Source organism: Rhinopithecus bieti, unplaced genomic scaffold, assembly GCF_001698545.2.
Source record: "Rhinopithecus bieti isolate Rb0 unplaced genomic scaffold, ASM169854v2 scaffold_3615, whole genome shotgun sequence".
NCBI lineage: Eukaryota > Metazoa > Chordata > Mammalia > Primates > Cercopithecidae > Rhinopithecus > Rhinopithecus bieti.
The window spans coordinates 1,406,426-1,420,322 of record NW_016804369.1 but is presented as its reverse complement, the minus strand read 5'-3'; the positions used below and the strand labels follow the sequence as shown (position 1 = coordinate 1,420,322).

Here is a 13,897-nt window from a genome sequence, read left to right as displayed (position 1 = left end):
TATGAGATTAACTCTGCCCTCATGAGATTACAGTCTAGTGGGGCGAAATGAGGCAAGGACAGTGATAAGTATCTCTGGCAAGCTGTATAATACAGCTGCAGAAGAATTCGCTGATTGCATGATGCGAGGAAGGACTGACATTTTTGGCTTTCATGTAACTCTTTAGAAATCTCTTTTCCACGATTGTGCTTCTTCTGTGTTGGCCATGGCCTTCACTGCTGACAGCAGATCCCACTGTGGTAGAGACAGGTTTATTAGAGCATAGGAGGTAGCAGCTAGACTCCTTGTGCACCAGGGCGCCAGGGTCGGGTGCCAGGAACACCAGCAGCCAGTGGGAACTCCCAGCCACAGTGTGTTCCTATCCTGGCCCCAATCCCAATAGTACCATTGCCTTCCTTTCAGCACCTATGGTAGTGGGGCCTGGCAGGACTACCCGTAAATAAGCAAAGACAGCACTCTAGAATATGTAAGCAGGGCTGATCCCATGTGAAACCATGGCCTCATGTCACTCACTGCCCTGCTCCAAGTTCCAGATGGATGCACCTGCTCAACAGGACCCAGGCCAGGCCAAGAACCCAAGCTCTGAGAGATCCCTGCACATCCCATTTGTAGGACTGGAGCTTCTTTGATTCAAGGAGTCACTCCAGAAGGAACCTAGAACTGGTATTCTGTGTGCCAACTTTCATACTCACAGAAATACTCATCTTATTAAAGTTGAATTTTGATACTATTGACCTTGCAAAAAGCCACGTTAGAATATCTCATAGGTGTCATGTTTCTCTTTTCATGAGGCTTCCAGGAAAGGATGTGAGGATCCTAATTTTGTGTTTCTTGCATTCCCTTTCATGATATTGACAGATGCATACTCAATAAATGGCTGATTTGGTTTCGATTTTTCTAGATGGGTTCTCACTTTTCTAGCATTTCAAAGGATTCTTTGTGTTTCTTTGAACTGGAGGCCCTCAAGAGGAAGAACTGTTCCTTTTTTTGTCATCCCAAAGGCCTCTGGACTACTGTCCTGATCAGCATTGAACAGATTCTATAAAGAAAAAAAAACAAAGCAGATCTTCTGTTACAAGGATCTTTCTTTAGAATCTGAAGCAAACTATAAGATAATGTCCAAGAAACTGTGGATTAAATGGAAGAGTTCCAGCTCATTTCATGGATTTAAGGAAAACTTTTCTAATAATGTTTTAGTAGCAGGTAAAAAGGAAATTCTGAAGTTGCCTAAGGGGTACGTTAGTTAGGCCAGGTTGGCTGTGCTGCAGGAACAGGTAATGCCCATGTCTCGGTGGCTTAATATGAGAAAGATTCATCTGTTGTTCACTCAGAGCCCAGGTCAGCACAACCCTGGGGAAAGGAGGGTTCGAGGACCATGGAAGATGCATTTAACATCCAGATTTGGAAACGGCTCCAGTACTTCTGCCCACATCCCGTTGGTTGGCACTTGGAAACGTGACTTCCATCCCACTGCAGAGAGGACTGGGGAATGCAGAAGAACACATAGGTATCTGGTCAACACTAACAGTAAAAGGAAACGTATTTGTTCACGGAACTGAGATTCTGGGGACAAAAATGGCATCAGGAAAGGCTTGATCCAGGTGATCTAGGCCCTGTGGACCTAGAATCTCTCAGCTGTCCTTCCTGTGTTCTACTCAGACGCTCTCCCTCATTTAGACAAAATGGCTTCCTAGCTCAGAATTGCATCTTATCCTAATTTTAGTGAAAAGAAAGAACGTTTCTCTTAGTTCTGTCAAAGCTCTGGGCCTGCCTCTTTATAGACCCACAGTGCTCCTTGGGACCTCCCTGAATCAGTCACTGTGGCCAGAAGGATGGGCTAGTTATGATGATTGGCTCAAGCATAGGCAATAAATAAATAGAACTGGCTCACTTTAGAGCCTGGAGGGGGAACCTACCTGAATCACGTGGTATGAAAGGGGGGAAGAGTTAGATTATAGAAAACGAGTTGGGACTCTGTTACCAAAGAGAGGGTAGTGGGTACTGGGTGGTTAACAGGACAGCAACAGTCCACCCTTAGGGCTGTTAGCATTTTTTTTTTTTTTTTTTTGAAATGGAGTCTTGCTCTGTTGCCCAAGCTGCAGTGCAATGGCATGATCTTGGCTCACTGCAACCTCTGCCTCCTGGGTTCAAATGATTCTCCTGCCTCAGCCTCCTGAGTAGCTGGGACTACAGGCGCATGCCACCATGCCCAGCTAATTTTTTTTTTCTTGTATTTTTAGTAGAGATAGGGTTTCACCATGTTGTTCAGGCTGGTCTCAAACTCCTGACCTCAGGTGATCCTCCCGCCTCGGTCTCCCAAAGTGCTGGTGTTACAGGCATGAACCACCACGCCCAGCCAGGGCCGTTATAATTTTTAATCTAAGATTCAAATCTTCAAATTTTCTCTAATATTTAACCAAAAAGAGGGCTTTATGTTGTTGCCTCGATGGTGACTTGAGTAGAATTTTACCCTCCTGGAGAAGTTACTCTATCCTTTGGGTGTTTGTGTAAATGTAATGTAAGCTTTTGTTTTCAATGACTGTAATTTTTTTCAGAGTCGTTAATTAGATGTAAAAACTATGCACAATGGAAATTACTGTTGTGATTAAATATTTGCATTATGTGCTGTTAAAAGCAAGCATCAAAGCAGACAATTGCTTGTTTTACAAGCATTCAATATTTTGAAATGTGAGATCAGTAAAACTACTGAGAATTCTATTGAAAGGGAGAGAACAGCTCAAATAATATTATTTACATTTTCAGGGGAACAGTGTCAACAATAGGAGGGAAAACAGTGATTTTGAGTACAGCTATGTTAAAAAAAAATCCCAGCTTACAAATGAGTTCTGCCTTATTTTGTTAGGTTCTGCATATCTGATTCCAATAAAGAGTTTTTGCTTGATTTCTTTAATTAGGGAGAACACATTAGGGAGTTGTTTGTTGCCTGTAGTTTGGATAAATGCAACCAGTGGATAAAACAATGAGGAAAATGATTTCCTAGATATTCTGATGTTATAGATAGCCTGATATTTAAACTTTGGAAAGGACAAAAGCTTGCAGCTTGCATTTGGACCAAATGTCACATTTTTACTGTCTTAAAGTAATTTTCCCTGAATTGTTTGCATGTGTTAAAGAGATTTTTGATAGGAAAAGGAAACTATTATTAATATTATTATTTTACAATTTAAAATTAAAGTGGTGCCATGTGAATCAACAGGGTAGGAACCAAAGCTTCGCAGCAATGGAGGCTATGGGGCAATATGTGTTCAACAAATAGAGAAGAAAATTTTATCTTGTCATCCAGTTTCTTTATGTACTTTGATGTCAGAGGTGTGGTTTGTGATTGACAGACAGTGTCAAATGTTATACTGTGGCTTGCAAATATGTTTAATGTGGCTGCACTGTGAATGTCTTGTCAATATTTTGAAACCAGGGGATTTTCATAAAAGTGGATTTTCCTGCTTCTCTGGAGGTAGGAGCAGCACTAGCCTGGGGTTGCCACGTGTGAGTAATTCACTCCAGCTGAGCAGCTGCCTCCACCATAGACAGGGAGGGGCAGGCGGTCTGCACAGGCTCCACTCTTCCTGCCTAGGCTGCTTTTATGTTTTCCCCCTGGTTACTGATCACTGAGTTTTAACTCATGTGTTTCTTAGAGTAGAGAAATAGTTCTCTATACCCAGATCTCTTTCAAAAGTAGGGAAATGAAATACAAGAGTGTATTAGTCTGTTCTCACAGTGCTATGAGGGCGTACCCGAGACTGGGTAATTTACAAAGGAAAGAGGTTTAATTGACTCACAGTTCAGCCTGGCTGGGGAGGCCTCAGGAAACTTACAGTCATGGCGAAAGGCGAAGCAAATTTGTTCTTCATATGGCAGCAGCAAGGAGAAGTGCCCAGCAAAAGGGGGAAAAGCCTCAATAAAACCATCAGATCTTGTGAGGACTCACTAACCACCCTCATGATTCAGTTACCTCCCACTGGGTCCCTCCCACGACACGTGGAGGTTATGGGAATTACAGTTGAAGATGAGATGTGGGTGGGGACACAGCCAAACCATATCAAAGAGTGCCCTGTGTTTCTTGACTCCTAAGCGCTTCCCTCATTTGTGTAGTCTCCCTGGCCCTGGCGATGCATGACAGTACCAAGTTATTTACCTTTAGTGTGGAGGAACAGCTCGATTTTGTTTAATGATAGGTTGTTTATGTAGATCAGTGCTGTTTAAACTACATTATATGAATGGAGGGGTGATGCAAAGACCTTCCAAGGAGTTTGGGAATGGGGATGTTTTAAAGGGAATTTGTTTTACATCCTTAACTTATTTTCTGGTATTCTGTTTTATGATCTGTCCAGGTTAATTCAAAATCACCTGTTCATCCTCTCTCTCTTTCTGTCTCTCTCTCTCGCACAGTTCTTTGATTTTACAATAGGAAGACACTTCTGTTCCATCTCGTGTCTTACTATGATTCATTCCCCTCAGATGCAAAAGCCTCCACAGTTCCAAAAGTACAATTAGACAATTCCTTTAATCAAGGAGCTTAACACTCCCATCCCATAGCCCATGAAGAGATGCATTTGCAATCAAAAATACTTTTTATCTGAAAAGGTATTTATTAAAATGTGTTATATATGTATTTACCTTTCATTGTTTTGATTGTGTAACAATCTTAATTGTAATGACACCAATTCAAAGAAATTTTTGAATAATGAGAATCTGACAGTGAGAAGAAACTTTAGAAAGTTTAAGTTCAATATATAACCATACATTTTGTTGTAAAAGACATAATACGCTAATGGACAGCTTACATTCAAAGTTATTACATTAGGTTAAAATTCTGTGAAATAACTGGAATGAAAACAAGATTTCAAGAAGAAAATGCAGCAAAGTAACATTTCTTATTAGTGAAGAGTTTTTCATGGGTTTTGTAAGTGGATGGTGGTGGGTGTCAAGTCATTCTGTTATTTATATTCCAATGGATACATTTAAAAGAGTGATGTAACAGTTTTATTTTAAAATGTCAAGGTTTACAATACACTAGAAACTTCATCCTTAGCAACTGTTGAAACTGGATGAAAAATATTAGATATCACTTTTGAAATGTGCAAGTGGGTACATAGTTTAAAAAATTTTCTATTAGAAGTTGCAGGAGCAGTAATGTGGGAAGACCATTGTTTTTAGAAGAGTGGTTCTCAGCCTTGGGTACACATTAGAATCACTTGTAGAACTTTGCAACAGTCCAGTGCCTGAGTCACAGTGTAGACCAATGACATCAGAATATGCCAGGATCAGATCAAAGCATTGGTAGTTTTCAAAGCTCCCAAAGTGATTCTGATATGCAATCAAGTTTGAGAACCCTGGAGCAGGTCCTTCAAAGGAAGCCATCTGTCTGTGTGTACAAGGGTTGAAGCAGTGATTCTGAGCTCTGGCTATACATTAGGCTCACATAAGAAGGTACGATGAGTGGAGAGGGTCAGGCTAATTGAAGTATAATTTGCATAGAGTAAAATTCCCCCTACTGTTGAACAGTTCTATGAATTTTGACAAATACATATAGTCCGGCAACCATTACCACAATCAAGATACAGAACATTTCTGTAACACCTAAAAGTTTCCTCTTGCCCTTTGATAATGGGCCCCTCTCTTTTTCCTCATCCCCTGGGAACCACTCATCTGATTCTGTCCCTATAGTTTTGTTTTTTTCCAGAATGTTAAATAAACTGTCATACACTATGTAGCCTTTTGGATTAGGCTTACTTCACGTTGTCTAATGCATTTAATATTGTTACAGGTTGTTGGTATGCTGGTAGTTCATTTCTTTTTATTACCGAGTAATATGCCATGGTATGGTTATATCATAGTTTATCCATTAGCTATATGAAAGATACCAGAGTGGTTAGTATTGGTTGTTATGAATGAAATTGCTATAAGCACTTGTGTGCAGGTTTTGGTGTAAACATATGCTTTCATTTCTTCGTAGGTAAATACCCAGGGATGACATTGCTGGGGTCACATGAGATGTGTGTGTTTAACATGATAAGAAACTGCCAAACTATTTTGCAAAATGGTTGAATCATTTGGCATTTCTACCAGCAATGTGTAAGGTTCCAGCTGTTCTACATTCTTGCCAGCACTTGATATTTTCATATTGTAATTTTATTTTAGCCATTCTAATACATGTGTGATGGTACTTCACTGTGGTTTTAATTTGCATTCCCCTAATTACTAATGATGTTGAGTAGAGTTTAGTGTGATTATTTGCCATCTGTAGATGTTTTTTGGTAAAATATCTGTTCAGATCCTTTGCTATTTTAAAATGGGCAAATAATTTGGGTCGTTTTACTATTCAATTTTTAGAATTGTTTGTTTATTTTGTAGAGAAGTCTTTAAACCATATACATGATTTGAAAATATTTTTTCTCAGTCTATAGCATGTCTCAGTCTATAACATATTTTAACATGTCTTTTGTAGAGAAGACTTTTTATTTAGAAGAAATCCAGTTTATCTTCTTTTCTGTTATATAATTGATATTGCCATATCTTAGAAGTCTTTGCCAAACCAAGTGTCATAAAGCATTTCCCTTATGTGCTTTTTCCATAAGTTTAATAGTTGTGTTATTTTGGGCAACATAGTGAGACCCTGTCTCTACAAAAAAATTAAGAAATTAGCCAGGCATGGTGGTGTATGCCCATAGTCCTAGCTACTTGGGAGGCTGAGGTGGGAGGATCACTTTAGCTCAGGAGGTTGAGATTGCAGTAAGCTACGATTGAGCCACTGTGCTCCTGCATGGGTGACAGAGGGATATCCTGTCTCTAATTTTATAAACGTCGTTATAGATGTTATTGCATTGAAGTCTATAATCCAGTCTTGGTTACTTTTTGTGTATGGTGCAATGTATATGTGTATAGGTCAGTATTCACTTTTATTGCATTTGAGTAACCAGTTGCTATGGCATAATTTGTTGTAAAGTTTGTTATTTCTCTTTTAAATCGACTTCACATTTTTTCAAGGTTGTCTGACCATATATGGTAGATAGACTCTGAACTCTCTTTTGTTCCCCTGATGTCTGTTTCTGTCTTTTCACCAGTACAACATTGTCTTGATTAGTTTTCTTTACAAGACATCTTGAAATCAGATATGTGAAACTTTTAACTTTATTCTTATTCGGAAATGTTTTGTCTATTCCGAATCTTTTGATTTGAAATGAAATTTTGGAACTAGCTTGTGAATTTCTAAAGCAAATAAACACAAATATCTTGCTGGGATTTTGATTGGAGTTGTATTGAACCTGCAGAAAATCCACCTTAATGATAATGAGAACTGCCATCTTAATAATGAGTTCTGTAGTTCATAAACATGGTATATCTGACCATTTATTTAGGTTTTCTTTGACTTTTGTCAGCACTGTTTTAGTTTCAGTCTACAGATGCTGCACATAGTTTTTAGATTTTTGCTGGTCTTCCAGATTTTGGGTGCTTTTGGGAATAATATTCTTAAAAAATTTTGAATTTATAATTATTTGTTACAATTTTATAGATATGCGATTTAGTTTTGTATATTGACATTATGTGTTGAACTCATTTGTTTTAGTAATTTTTTTGCGAGACATCTGTTAATGCTTTGCATGTATGACCATGTCATTTTTGAATATAGTTGTGTTTCTTGCTTTTCAGTCTTTATGCCTGTCCATACCCCTCCTTCTTTCCCTTTTCCCTGTCCCTTGCGTATTGCACTGACTAGGGTCCCCCAGAATGATGTTGAATAAGAGTAGTGAGAGCACACATCTTTTCTCCGTTCCCAAACTTAGGTCAAAGGCATCACATTTTACAATGTTAAGTATGATGTTAGTTGTAGGTTTCTTTTAGGTGTTTTTTTGTGAAAATGAAGAAGTTTTGCTCTGTTGCTAATTTGCTGAGGTTTTTTCTTCATAAACAGGAACTGAACGTTGCCCGATACTTCTTTTGCACCAATGTCCATGATCATCTGATTTTTCTTCTTAAAAACAATGTTATGTGTGTTTTCAATTGACATATAATTGTACATTTATGGTATACATAGTGATGATTGAATACATATAATGTATAGTGATCAGATCAAGATAATTAGCATATTTATCTCACGTATTTATGACTTTTTGTGTGTTGGGAGCATTTAACGTCCTTCTTCTAGCTATTTTAAGCTTTATGTTATTGTTAACTAGTCATCTTACAGTGGTTTAGACCACTAGAACTTATTCCTGACTTGTCTTAGTAAAGCCGAATGATGTGGTGAATTACACTGATTTATTTTCAAATATTGGACTATCCTTGTTTTCCTTGTCAACCCAATTTAGTGATGGCATATAATTCTTTTATATATTGATGTATTTGATTTGCTAATATTTTGTTGAGGGTTTTTCTGTCTAAATTCATGAAAGAAATTTCCTGTGGTTTCTTTTTATGTACTGTCTTTGTCTACTTTTGGTATCAGGGTACTACGGGCTTCATAAAAGAGATGAGGAGTATTTCCTTCTATTTTCTGGAAGAGACTACACTTTTGGAGCTAGAACTTCTTTAAATGTTTGGTTTACATTGTCTGGTGAAATCATCTGGGTCTGGATTTTTTTTTTTCAGAAGCTATTAAATTATAAATTCAATTTATTTGATAGTTTTAGGATTATTCAAATTATCTGCTTCATAGTGGCTGAATTTTGTTAGTTTTTTTTAATGAATTGGTTCATTTTATCTACATTGTCAAATAGATAGAAATAACATTGTTTATAATATTGCTTTATTAGCCTTTTTGTAGTTTTATATCTGTAGTGATAATTCCCTGTTTCATTCCTGTTATTAACAATATGTTTCCTTACTCTCTTTTTTTCTCAGTCTAGCTAGAGATTTATGAATTTTGTCTGTCAATTCAAAGAAGCAGCTTTTCATTTTCATTGATTTTTCTTTATTATTTTGTTGTTTTATTGATTTCTGCTCTAATATTATTTTTTCTTTTGTGACTTCGGGCTTAATTTTCTCCCCTTTATCTTGCTCCTTTATATGGAAGGTTAGATCAGTTTTTGAGACTTTTCTACTTGCATCAGTGTCTAATAGTATACATTTTTCTCTAGGAACTCTTTGATCTGTATCCTAATGTCCCTTATGACCTCCTTATTATTCATGTTGTTTAGGTATTTGTCGTTAATTTTCAGATGTTTGGGGGATTTTCTAGATGTCTTTCTGATACCGATTTTTAGGTTAATGTCATTTTGGTCAAATACCATACTTTGTAAGATGTTAATGCATTTATATTTTTTGAGTATTTTTCAGTGTTCCAGAATGCAGTCCGCCTTGCTCAATGCTTTTTGTGCTCTTGAAGACAATGTTATTTTGCTGCTGTTGTGAGGAGTGCTCTGTAAATGTCAATTAGATGAGTTGGTTCACACTGTTGTCCAGATAGTCCATATTCTCATGAATTTTATTTCTGTATATTTTCCAGTACTGAGAGAAGTACCTCTTCAACATTTGTCTAATAATTATGGAATTTTTTGTTTCTCTTTATGGTTCTGTGAGTTGTGGCTGAATGTGTTTTGGAGTTCTGTTGTTAGTTGCATATACATTGAGGATCATTATGCATTGTAAGTGTATTGACTCCTTTATAAGTATGTAATATCCTTTTCCTCTGGTGTTATTGGTTATTTGGAAGTTTATTTTTCTCATATTATTCATATAACCACTTCAGTTGTTTTTTGAATTGATGTTCGGTTGGTGTATTTTCCCTATCCTTTTATTTTATTTATTTATTTATTTATTTTTGAGACGGAGTCTGGCTCTGTCACCCAGGCTGGAGTGCAGTGGCCGGATCTCAGCTCACTGCAAGCTCCGCCTCCCGGGTTTCCGCCATTCTCCTGCCTCAGCCTCCCGAGTAGCTGGGACTGCAGGCGCCGCCACCGCGCCCGGCTAGTTTTGTATTTTTTAGTAGAGACGGGGTTTCACCGTGTTAGCCAGGATGGTCTTGATCTCCTGACCTCGTGATCCGCCCGTCTCGGCCTCCTAAAGTGCTGGGATTACAGGCTTGAGCCACCGCGCCCGGCCCCTTTTATTTTTAAGTAGCTCATGTCTTTATGTTCATAATGCGTTCCTGTAGACAGCGCGTACATGGGCTTTATATATGTTTGGATTTACATCTACCATCTTCCTAGCAATGTTTTATTTGTTCTATCTGTTCTTTGTGGCCTTCTGGCATCCCCCTTTTCTTTGCATGCTTCTTAGAATATGGTTAGTAACTATTTTATCTCTACTGCTGGGTTATTTATATTTTTAAAAATTCTGCAGTAGTTGTCATAGGGTGTTCAATACAGGCCTTTAACTGATCACAATTTAATTTCTAAACAATATTACTACTTGACACGTGGTGCTATCACCTGCCAACTGCATATTCCAATTCCTCTTTCCCACTTTTGGTTTTACTGATGCTATTTATTTTATTTTTGTTCATGCTATAAACCCACCATACATTGTTGTTATTTTGGCTTCATACAATTATTTTTAGAGCAATTCAAGATAAGAAAAAATGGATCTGTTATCTCCCTACATTTTAATCATATCTGGAAGTTTTCAGTGCTTTGTGTAGATATATGCATTTCTGCCTGTAACACAGTCTTTCTCTCTGAAGAATCTCCTTTAACATATCTTATATCAAAAGTCTGATGGTTGTGCATTTTCAGTTTTTACTTTTCTGAAAATATTTTAATTTTACCCTCATTTTTAAGAGCTGTTTTCACTGGGTATAGAATTCTGGGGTGATGGTTTTCTTTTCAGTACTTTAATGATATTTCTGCATTGTCATCTGGCTTGTGTCGCTTCTGATGAGAAGTCCGCCGATATTCTTTGTTTTTTTGGAAGTGGTGTGTCTTTTTTGGCTGCCTTCAAAATTTTCTCTTTTTTTTTTTTTTTTTAGAAGTTCAAACATGATTGTCTAGGTGTCCCTTAAAATTTGTTTATCCTGCTTGGGATTCTCTGAGCTTCTGGGGTCTGTGGTTTGAACCCTTTATGAGTTTTGGAAAATCACATGTTTCCTCTTCAGATAGCTCCTCTTTCCTGTTCTTCCTGTCAGCTCCTGTTGGAATTCCAGTTGTGTGTATGCTAGAATGTTCCATATTGCCCCACAGGGTCTTCAGTGCTCTGTTCCGTTTGTTTTCCCAATTGTCTTCTTTTTCAGTATTTCCATTTTAATAATTTCTTATTGACCTACTTTCCTATCACTGACTCTGTTCCTGGTCATTTTTAATCTAGAAATCAGCCCATTGAAGGTATTCTTCATCTCTGATTGTGAGTTTTCATGATTATATTATTTCTAGCATTTCTGCTTGGCATTTTCCTAATTTCTATGGCTTTGCCAAATTCCCCCATCTAGTTCAGAGTTGTCCACCTTTTCCGCCATCGTCTCCTGGCATGGCACCTGGAGTCTCTTCCTCCTGCTGCAGCTGAGCCCTTACTCATGTTTCTTCTCTCTTTGCAGGACTCTGTTTTTCCTTCGATTTCATGCCAATTGGTTTCTCTGCAACTTCAGCTCTTTGATATGTTCAAGAAACTTTATTATTTTGTAGTTTATCCCACTTTGTTATTGCTGTGTTAGGGTGAAAGTGATACTTTTTCCAATTCTCTACATCTTACACAAAACCTTTTAATAAACATTGTTTTCAGCCAGCAGACCCAGAGATTCTGACGTATTTGATTTGAGGTGGGACCCTGGTCTGTTTTAAAAATCGTCCCATCTGACTCCAATGTGTAGGACTGAGGCATAGACTTTGTGGGGAAGTGAGACTGTGATCTGGAAAGGAACACAAACTCTTATGTTGGGGACTGATTTTATGATATTTATTTCCCTAGTGGAGTTTTTTAAATATATCACTTGGGGCCTAACCAGGAAAATCGAATGCATTTCACATATTTCCTCCACAGAGAATTTGGTAAAATAAATTGGTTCCACGAATGATGAAGAAGCTGTGTGTCAAACAGTGGAAGGGGAAGAAACAGAGAGTAGCTACAACAGGGAGCTGCTGCCCTCTCTAGGCTGGAGGGCAGAGGGAGGAGATGGTGTTCCCAGGGTCCAAGTGCCAAGACAGGTGTATCCTGCAGGTGCTTCCAAGAAGCAATCTGTAGGCCAGGTACAGCGGCTCACACCTGTAATCCCAGCACTTTGGGAGGCCGAGGCAGGTGGATCACCTGAGGTCAGGAGTTCAAGACCAGACTGGCCAACATGGTGAAACCCTCTCTGTACTAAAAATACAAAAATTAGCTGGGCAGGCACCCATAATCCCAGCTACTTGGGAGGCTGAGGCAGGAAAATCGTTTGCACCCGGGAGGTGGAGGTTGCAGTGAGCCGAGATCATGCTACTGCACTCCAGCCTGGGCACAAAGCAAGACTGAGCAAGACTGTGTCTTTAAAAATAAAAAAAAAAAGCAATCTGCAGCAGACCCTTGAGGCGGCACCCCAGGCCCAGGGCAAGGGGGACAGCCCTGGACTCTCTTTTCCATCCTCTAGTCTCCTGCCAGTAGCTTTCATTGGTCCATCCCAGCCTAAAACCAGCAACATGGAGCCTTGGGATGTAACTTGCAGGAGTCAGTGAACCCACAGCACAGAACAGGACACAGAAAATGAAGGAGATGCTTTGAGGTGGCAGCTGTCCACCCCCCGATCACCCTAGTATGACTTCTTAAGCAAAGCTAATTTCATTACCCATTACAGTAACGTAAAGCAATGACTGAGAATCTCAGTGGGATTTCAGGAAAGGAAGGTCAAGAATAGATACTTAAAAGAGATTTGGGGTTTGAGCCCAAGTAGCTTAAGGTAGATCCTGCAATACAGGAGACACACCCAAACAAGGGACTTGAGGTGAATCTTGGTGCACAGTCTTTTCATAAGTGAGCTTTTAGCCCAGGTGAGCCATTTATTGTTTAAATAAATCAGTTTTCAAAAATTTCCTGAAGCAAACAGTGAGATCATGTAGTATTTCACAGTCTTATATTCCTGGGCAGGAATTTCCTAGCACAGACAGTACAGGCATTTTGATATATTAAATAGCTGGTCTTAGTTCTCAGGCCTATTCATTAAGCTTTGTGGGTGCAGATGGTCTCAGTTCTCAGGGCAAAATTGCCACCAACTGACCCCGGTCTATAATATAGATTCTATACATTAGGAACCACTCCAGGCTTGAAGATCATTTCATGCAGCCTTACCAGTGTATGCTATGGGGAGTGGCTAATATGAAGACATTAGAATAACTTATCCTGGCATGACTGGAAGAGACACAGCTGCCTCTGTGCCAGTATGCAGACACCCAGGAGTCAGCTTTCCAACACAAGTTGTCACCACTGCCTAAGAGCTCTCTAGAGAGGCTGCAAGATGGGCTTTAGCTTTGCAGGATGGGCTCTCTCTCTCTCTCTCTCTCTTTCTCTCTCTCTCTCTCTCTCTCTGTGTGTGTGTGTGTGTGTGTGTGTTTGGTTAATAGGTATTATTAAGCTGCTATTCTCAAATTGCTGTCCCTGCTGTTCCGACCCATGTCTATTTGCAGGCTGACTGTGGGAAGCCAGATGAATGAGATTCTCTGTGACCTTATCTGTTTTACACATTTAAGGATGTTTCTCAGCTGAACAAATAGGAATGGATGCTTCCTTCTGCTAGCTAGCGGCCCTTAGAGTCAGCTGTTGATCAGATGGATTCTTGGTCTGACATGTGTACATGAAATGCTTGAGATTTAAGAAAGGTCACAGAAATCGCTTTGAAGTTCTTCTTATCCATAGTGTGTGGTTCTCTGAAAGTGTTTGTACCACAGCCATGGTGAACTTTCTATTTCATTCTGTCTCAGCGCTGGAATAATATTAATAGTTTTAATATAGTATTATACTATAATATTATATAATTATATTA

The 13,897-nt window shown here is 38.8% G+C and overlaps 1 protein-coding gene across 3 annotated transcripts in view; it reads left to right on the top strand.

The window, feature by feature from the left end:
* TMEM132D (transmembrane protein 132D) overlaps nt 1-13,897 on the top strand; it is an 865,119-nt gene that overhangs the window by 13,184 nt on the left and 838,038 nt on the right. For 2 of the 3 annotated variants that reach the window (XM_017867544.1, XM_017867542.1), the window contains exon 1: nt 5,324-5,448. The exons of the other annotated variant lie outside the window; for it this stretch is intronic. The gene's annotated coding sequence lies outside the window, so the exon portion shown is untranslated. Of the gene's footprint in view, nt 1-5,323; nt 5,449-13,897 lie in introns of those variants that run through there. 3 annotated transcript variants of the gene reach the window in all.